The sequence below is a fragment of the Elephantulus edwardii genome, unplaced genomic scaffold, assembly GCF_000299155.1.
Source record: "Elephantulus edwardii isolate Elephantulus edwardi_28Jun2011 unplaced genomic scaffold, EleEdw1.0 scaffold00001, whole genome shotgun sequence".
Taxonomy (NCBI): domain Eukaryota; kingdom Metazoa; phylum Chordata; class Mammalia; order Macroscelidea; family Macroscelididae; genus Elephantulus; species Elephantulus edwardii.
Window position 1 is genome coordinate 48,779,645 of NW_006399751.1, and position 9,703 is coordinate 48,789,347.

The following is a 9,703-nucleotide window of genomic DNA, read 5'->3' on the forward strand; positions in this document are numbered from 1 at the left end:
AGACAGGACATTTTTTCCTTTTAAAGTCACCTCGGAAAGTTTTGCAAGCTTCATAGTCCTTAGGTTACCATCTCTTTTAAGTATTGTTTTCACTCTGGCATCTTTAGAACAATTTTGAGTAAAATTATCCACTTCTGAATTCTTGGAGAGCCCTAGGATCCCAGCTCGTCTTTTTCTTTTGCCTCTCCTGATCATTGCTGAAATCAGGGGGTTCTCGGCTCGTTCGGCAGTTTGGCGTAGCCAGGGTCCGTCAATATGGGCAGAATTCTCCACTGTCTCAGTAGCTCTTGTCCATCAGTGTAGGCCAGAGAGTCCTTGGTTCTGAAAAGAGCCTTTGGGTCATCAGTATTCAGCTCATTGTCTTTGGTAGAAGTGGAATGAGTGAGAGAGTCACTCTAGCTCTCTTTACAACTTCTTTGCATGTATTAGTGTAAAATTACTCACAAGGTCAATGTTTACATATGTCTGTAGAAATTTTTAATACTTTTGTAACACCATGTGTTGAGAGCTCTTCAGTATAGAAGCAAGAGAGAAAAGAGTATATAGTAATAGCCTAGGCATTTCCCCTATTTTCAAAGTTAAGAATCATGGTCTTTGTTTTGTTGTTTGTTTGGGAAAGAAAAATTTCAAAAGGGTAAAAATCATGTCTTTGGGATTTGAGAAAGTAGGCCTTAATAATACTCTTTCTGTTGATACTTCACCATGTACTGTTCATTTCTTCTGTTACTACTAACAGCAAGAAGAAAGGTTTTTATCACCTGGAGCTCAGCTCTCGAGCCAAGTTATAAGAGAAAAGTGACTCGCATATCAAATATCACACTGCAGTGAGGAACTGTTTCACATAAGACTGTAAACTAAGAGCAACACCACCCTTTGTCATGTCAGGATCAGATGTCTAAACACTTCCATGGGTCTTTTTGTTTCAATCATAAACAGAGGATATCACTTAAGAAAACAAGCTAGATTTTCATCTATGAAATTGGACTTGAGTCCTGGCAATTTTATTACCTGTTAAACAAACATCAATCTTTTGACAGTCTCTACAACATAACACTCACAAAGTCTTATAAGACATATGTAGAATAAATTCTTAGGAAGCATATGGTGAAACAGGAAAATGTGATCCATAGTAAAGAGAGATGGCAATCATCAAAATGAGTATGAGAAGTCTCAGATGCTGTAATTATCAGACAAGGACTTTAACGCAGGCTTGATAAACATATGCAAGAATTTCAGGGAAAAGAAAGCCATAATGAGAGAGTCAGTGATAAATCTTAGTGCTAGAAAACAACAACAGCAATAATAATAATAATAATAATAAAATATGGAAATTAAAATTTAGAATTAAAAAAGAAGATGCTAGACTTTGCCAACCATTACAAAATACAGATCACAAAAAGACAAAGTTAGACACTGTGTTTCCTGCAGATCCTATTATCAATTTACAGAAGCAACATAGGAAGAGCAGCATGTTAACGAACCATGGATGCACTCAGTGAAATTCAGAAGACTGTAGGGAGATTCTCTAAGCCAACGACCCAGTATCTCTAAGAAACTGATTGAAAAGAAAGAAAATATGAAATGGAAGGAGTAACTCAAGAGTAAGAGAATCTTAAAATGCCTACTAACTGTGAAATAAGATATAATGATACAAAGCTGAAAAAAAATAACATTTATGGGATAACTAGAACATTGATTGAATATTTAGTGATACTAAGGAAGCATTAGGAGGAACTCTGACATCTGGTGGTAAGGAAATGTTCTGTCAACCCAAAGGTGCATGGTTCAAATCCAGAAGTAAAGATAACACAATAATGAAACTTCATGTAGAGGAGGGAACACTGGTGGCCTTGTAGTAAGAAGCTGTGCTGCAATTCAAAAGGCATGTGGTTCAAATCCACCAGCTGCTCTGTGGGAGAAAGAAGAGCAGTCTCTTCTCATGCAATTTATAGCCTCTGCAAACGTGCTGGAAGGTCAGTTATGAGTTGATTCCAATCAATGGCACATAACAACAATAAAGAAAGTTAGGTCCTTGAGTGGCATAAACAGTTTGCACTCAAATCTTTGATTTATACCAACAGGTTAGTAGTAAATTCACCCAGTGGTGTCAGAGAAGACCCGGTGATCTACTTCTGTCAAGACTACAACAAAGAAAGCCCTGTAGAACAGTTCACTCCACGACATGAGGTTGCTGGGAGAGAGAGCCAACTCAACAGCACTGGGTCTCTTTGATCTTTTGGTTGGTTGGTAGGTTTGCATTATGATGATTCTGTTTTTAGATAAATTTTATAAGAGGTTCTTAGAGTTTTAGGAATATTCAGTAAATATTTGTGGGTAAAATTATAGGATGTCTGGAATAATATGAAAGGAGAAAGTAAGATGGGCCATAACTAAAGCAATATACATTGTGTACATTGTTGGTTTTGTGTGCCATCAAGTCAGAACCAACTCATAGTTGACCCTCCAGCAGGATTTCAGAGGCAGTAAATCACACGAGAAGAGATTGCCCATCCTCCTGCAGAGTAGCTGGTGGATTTGAACCACATGCCTTTTGAATTGCAGCACAGCTTCTTACTACAAGGCCACCAGTGCTCCCTCCTCTACATGAAGTTTCATTATTGTGTTATCTTTACTTCTGGATACTTTTAGGTTTCCAGAACAAACTCCCCCTCCCCCCAATTCCATGTTAGTTACACTCTGTCTCTCTGTCTGTCTGTCTGTCTCATTGCCATTGAGTCAGAACAGACTCCTAGCTTATCCTTCCTTGGGTTTCTTAACCCGTACATAGCACAGGAGGAGACTGCCCATCTTTCTCCCGAGGAGCCAATGCTGGATTAGAACTGCCTGAGAGACGAGACCTTTGAAGTAGCAGTGCAACTCCCTGCGGACTAGCCCACCAGAAGTGTCTCTAGTTATTGTATGCTAGTAGAGCAGGGTTTAGGGCTGATACACGCAAGGTCACTACGAGTTGCAAGCGACTCAATGGCACATAACAACAACAACAATGTAAACACTAGTGTTCACATGCATCATGAGTCCCACCTCACTGAAGGGTTCTCCCTGGATAATATTTACAAGTCTCATAGACACTTCTATAAAACTAGCATTTTACCAATATATGAAATATTACAATAATAAGAAAAAGACCAACCAATGCCCAGATATTTTGCCCCTATTTTGCTGTCTTCTATTTTACCTTCATCGTGTGTTGGGAAATTGAAGTAAAAAGAAAGATTTTGGAAAGTGAAACACCCATACTCATAATCTCAGACACTTGGCTCCCCAGTCCACTGCTAGCCTACTGAGCCATTGTCAGTCCCCTACTGTGGCTGATGTCCCAAACCAAACTGCTGCTAAATACAGAACTGTAGTTAGGAGAAACTAATGAACCGCTGCGTGGCACAAGGAAAATCAATAGTCAGAAGAACACAAGTGACCTTCTTGTGCCCGTCCAACTTCTGTTCTTTCTTCCTAAGGGAGGAAAAGAAAAAGAACATCAATACTCAGAAACCAAAATGAACCTACAATCTCATCCTCACAAAGCTCTGTAATCTTATCACTGAAAAACAAACTGGCCCCTGATGTGAAGCTATTCTGCTCCAGGCCAGACATAGTGTTACATGAAAGAACAGAAACATACACATTTACTAGCCAGTGGTGGCCCATGAAAGCTGTCTCATAAACTTCCAGTGATGGGGCTGGAAAGAGCATGAAGATTAACCCAAGGTGTGCTGTGACTGTAACAGTAAAAAGAATCCAAGGAGCAAATCTCACATGGAACCCTTAAAACTGATGAGTTTAGTGAAGAAAAATGGAAAGGAAAAAATTTCAACAACTAATCCAAAGAAGAAAGCTGCTCCTCTGAATTTCTTGTTTCTCCACCCATGTCTTTGCAGAAATGCCAGAAACTGAAATGGCACATTGGGTTAAAAGCAAATAAATGCGTTCAGATCTCCTAGGGCTGAAGTAAGTGCAAAACACTGGCATGTGGTTATTTCTTCCAGGTCACACACACTGCTTGGCCCACCACCTCCTCTGAATAATAATAATAATAACTTTTAAAAAATCTGCTCCAAGGTGATTGTACTGTATATCTCTAATTTCAATAATGGGTCATAAATTAGACAGAATTACTCTAAGCATGCATTATTTATTCTTTCTGTAAGTAGTTATTAAATGCCAATTGTCTGCATGGTCCCAGGCCAGATTCTAAAGGAAATAGGAGGAAGAAGAAACTGAACTCTGTTCTGTAGGTTCTAAACTAGTTTAAACAACCATGTTCTAGAGAATTTGGCCTGGCTCAAAGAGAAGTTCTGAACTTTGCCCTCAGCTTCTGGGACCTTGGAATGGTATGCCTCTGTTTACCATGGGTCATGCCAGATAGTCTAACAATATAGTTGGAGTTGAGGAGGACTGCTAGCTACATCCATATAGTCTAGGGTAGCACGGGGCTATACCACAAAGATCAGCAATGTGATTTTGCATCATGCCTAAGAAGTCTGATCAAGTATAATGGCAATGAAACACATCCAAGTAAATGAAGACTAAGTTTCAGAGCCCTTTTTGTTGGGGAAACTCCATAGTACTACACATCACACCAATAAGGTAATGTTCATTCCAGCGTCTGTCAATGGATAAAAAACTGTAGTATATGCACACAGTGGAATAGCATGCAACACTAAAGATAACAAAAAGTTCAGATGATAAAATCACAAAGACATTATGCTGCGTGAAATAAGGTCACAAAATTCTTCATAAAATATTACATAAATATATAATTCTAATAAGCTAAGGAAAAGTTTATACATAAAAAGGAACATTCTTGGTACAACCACTATGGAAGGCTATATGGTTCTTTCTCAAAAAGTTGGAAATAGAAATACCATTTGACCCAGGAATTCCATTGCTGGGAATTTACCCTAAAGAAACCATAACTGCCACCCAAGCAGATATATGCACACTCACACTTATTGCAGCTCTGTTTGCAATAGTAAAGAGCTGGAAACAACCCAAGTGCCCATCAACAAACAAATGGATAGAGAAGCTCTGGTATATTCACACAATAAAATACTATGCAGCATTGAAAAACAAGAAACTCATGAAATATTATGCAAAATAGATGACCCTGGAGGACATTATGCTGAGTGAAATATCTCAGTCACAAAATGACAAATATTGCATAGGGCCACTGTTGTAAAACAGGACTGACATCAGGGTTGAGGGAAGGCAGGAAAGGAGGAGAGGAATGATGTTTACTGCATTGAAACAGATGAGGGAGAGATCTGTTTAAAAGGGATATATGAATGTGTATTCTTGTCACTACAGAAGTCCAGAATGAAGGCTGCATAGTGGAGTGGGCTTGTGGGAAAGGATTGCATAACAATGAGAGAGGTTTTTCTTTTCAAGCAGGGGAGTGATTTGGCGGCGGGGAGGGATGGGCAGGGAGAAAAGTGCAGCAATGAGTGACTGGAAATCCTAAGTCTCTGTAAACTTTCATTAAAATAAATAAATAAATAAATAAGCAGGCAAGCTGAAGTCTCTGTAAACTTTCATTTAAATAAATAAATAAGCAAGCTGAAAAATGAACATCCTTTGAAGGTTACCAGGGATGGAAGGGGAGAGGAGGGGAGGAAAAGGCCTCAATTACGTAACAAACACATATCAAGATGGGTGAAGGGAAATGATTTACCAGCACAAGATCACTAAAGAAAAGGTAGACACAGAGAAGTGAACAAACAGGAAGAGTGTAGTTACAAATGTAGGTATTGTAATTAATGTCATAAAATATGTCTGAATGAAAAACTAATTTGCTCTGCAAACTTTCACTCAAACCACAAATAAATATTTTTTTAATTAAGAAATAAATAAATAAAAAGGAGTAACATGTCCCCAACTCCCCAGTGAGAGGAAACAAATGTTCCATATTTGGGGCTTTCCTGGAGTCTGCCCTTGTACTTTTCCTCTTAGCTAAACTTACAGTTGGTCCTTGAACTACATAAGTTTGAACTGCAATGGCCCAGTTACATGCAGATTTTCTTTCCTGTTGCTTAGTGAACACCAGTGTTGCTAATCAAATCCAGACAGGACCATCACACTATTTTAAGCACATATGCAAAATGATTGAGGTCACTCCATTAGCTATAAGTGGCTCATGCAGTTTAAACCCATGTTGTTCAAGAGTCAGCCAAAGAGTGCAAACTCATGCTGTTCAAGGGTCAACTGTAATCTGTATTCTTTCTCTATAATAAACTATAACTATGAATATAGTTTCAAAAAGTCATGGAAGTCTTTCCAGGAAACTATCAAACCTGAGATAGTTTGGGGATCCTCAGAACTTCCAGTTGTGTTAGAATTGAGAGCAGTCTTAGGGAGGTCTATGGTTCCTTAACATCAGAGTTACTCAGAAACCTACACCAGTGAAATCAGGTATCTGTTCTACCCAAAACAAAAATGAGTGAACAATTTCAGTAACAGAACCTGAAACTCAGTAGACAAAGCAAAAACAGCAGTAATCAAAGAGAAAAGAACACAACTTTATGTCATAATCTTTTAAAAATAGCTAAGGAAAAAAAAGAAAAAAAATAGCTAAGGAAGGGTCAAGCCTCCTCCCGTTAAAAATAACAATAACAAAAAAGCATTCCAGGAAAGAAAGATGAAAAACCTCAGAAATCATTGCCATTCTTAAGCCAGCTCTCCCTCTTCTCCCAGACAGTCAGTCAGACTTAATGGATCGGAATGTGCAAAATTCTGAAAAATATCAACCTGAGCTCCTACTTGAAGGGGAGTAGACAAAGAGGGTAAATTAGCATAAAAAAATGAGTCCCAAGTTCAGTCACTTATACTTTAGTAAGACTTTATGAAGACTTTTTGCATACATTACTCAACTGTAGGTAATTAAAGAGGAGAGGAAATAACCAGATTCTATTTTTAAAAGATGCACAAAACCATACATTAGGAGCCATACATTCTTCCTAAAGGTGCATGTTGCAAGGACACTTAAAATCACATTTCAGAAGCTAATGCGACATCTATCCATCAACAAACAAATAAATAGAGAAGCTGTGGTATAGTCACACAATGAAATACAATGCTGCATTGAAAAACAAAGAACTCATGAAATATTATACAAAATGAGTGACCTGGGAGGACATTATGCTAAGTGAAATACCTCAGTCACAAAAGGACAAATACGGCAAGTGCCACTGTTGTAAAGTGGGACTGATATCGGGGTTGGGGGAAAACTAAGAGGGGATAAATAATATATACTGCATTGAAACAGATGAGGGAGAGAACTGTTTAGGAGGAATATATGATTAAGTACTAACATCATGACAAGAGTCCAGAATGAAAGCTGCATAGTGGAGTGAACTGGGGTTGGGGGGGAGGGATTGTATAACAGTGAAAGAACTTTTTTTTCTTTTACTTTTCAAAGAGAAAAGAGAACTGGGGGGGATGGGCAGGGAGGAAAGTGGGAAGGAAGGAAGGAAGGAAGGAAGGAAGGAAGGAAGGAAGGAAGGAAGGTCCAATTTTTCTGTAATCTGTCATTAAAATCACAATAAAAAGAAAAAAAGAGACATCTATCAACCATGGTTGCACATAATGCCTATCAAACAAGTCTCAGAAAGACAGCTATTTGCCAGTGAAATGACTAAACTTTAAGGAAAAGAGAGAAAATTTCAGGTATATAAGATGCACCCATATGTACAGAAATACACAGCAAAATAAAAACTCAAGATTCCCTCCAAAGCAACATTTAATACCAACAATGACACAGAGTATGGAAGCACTTTTATATTCAACCAAATTATGGTTCTAGTATAAAGGCAGCAACACGTTTTCAGGTAGATAAAAACTCCACATATTTTTAGACATTTAAGAACTCAGTGACTCTGTGAGTTCTTCAAGAGAAAATTATTTGAGTCTAAAATCCAGCAAATCAAGAAAGAAACGTTACAGTAAAAATTGGAGGAGAATAGAATAGGCTTATATATGGAAATAAGCCCAAACAACAGGATGAAATATATTTACAGAGGGTTAATGTTATACGTTCCAGCAACAAAAAAATTTCAACAGTTTATGGGGAGGAGGGTGGAGAAAACAGTGCAACAATGAATGAATGAAACCCCCAAATCTCCGTAAATGTTCATTAAAACTAATAAAATTTAATAAAAAATAAAATTAAAAAAATTTTTTAAAATGTCAACAGTTTAAATGAGGTTGTTGTTGTTATTGTTGTTGGCATGTGCCGTCGAGTTGCCTGTGACACATAGCTACCTTATGTACAACAGCCCTAAACTCTGCTCTATCCTGTGCCAATCTTATTATCTCTAAAACACCCACCCTCATTACCCCAGTCACTGAATCAATCTGTCTCATCAAGAAGTGGAAGAAAAAATATGGAAGGATTCTCACCCCCACACTTTTTTTTATTATCCCAATATGATCATTTTTTACATTATATTTGCATGCATAATTTGAATTCTAGGGAACTGTAGTGGCACAGTGGGTAAACACTTCACTGCTAACCAAATCCTTTTGGTTTAACAACTGAAAACCAGAATCCACAGAAAAGGCAGTTTGCTTCCATAAAGATTCCCCACAGCTACTGAGCTGATTTCTACTCAGTAGCAACAATCCTCCATCAGGTTTCTGATGCTGTAAATCTTTACAGAAGCACACTCAGAACAGCTGTTCCAACTCAGAACAGCTAGCTGGTTTATTTGGATCACTGACCTTTAGGTTAGTAGTACAACTTGGAGTACCCTGTGTCATCAGAGCTCCTTTGGTAAATATTACTTACAAACAGCCTGAAACACGTTATGAGTAGTTCTACTGTCCAAGTAGGTCGCTCTGCCTTTGAATTGACTCGATGGCAACGCATTATTTGAAGTCACAAAGTGAACCAAGCAAAATTAGCAAAAATAAAGAGAAACTGTGTGTTAACTGATAAATTAAGGTTCAACACTAACAGAAAGTTATAAAACAAACTACTGATGTAACTGAAAACAGACCACAAATCTTTAATAATAGAGTAAGAAGAGCACATGTGGTCATACAGACACACAATAAACACACACAGACACATATATAGCACATTCATACCTAAAAAAACAAAAGCAAGACAAGTTGTGAGGGTAAGTGGCAAGAAGGAGAAAGAGATCTTAAGAACAGAAAACAAAGTATAAACTAAGATGGAATAATTAATACCAAAAATGTTTATTTTCTCAATAAACATAAGTTCGATTTGCTGTTGTTATGTGCTATTGAGTCGGCTACAACTCTAAGTCACTCTATCAACAATGGATCTGAACCTTGCCCTATCCTGTGCCATTCTCCCCACCTCTAATATATTTAAGTCCATTACAGTAGTCACTTCATCTGTCCATCTAGTTGAGAATCTCTCTTACACTGACCCTCCACCCTTCCAAGCATGGTATCCTTTTTCCAAGAACTGGCCCTTCCAATAGTATTCCTAAAGTATGTGAGGTGAAGCTTCACCATCTTTACCTTTAAGGAGCACCCTGGCTCTACTTTCTCCAAGACATACTTGTTTTTTTCTTTTGTCTACCCATGGGATATTCTGTACTCTTCGCCAGCACCGTAACTCAAAATCATCATTTCTTCTTCTGTCACTACCCAACTTCCAGATGCATTGATAAAACCAAATACCCAAACAAACAAAAATCGTAGAGTTATACATTTT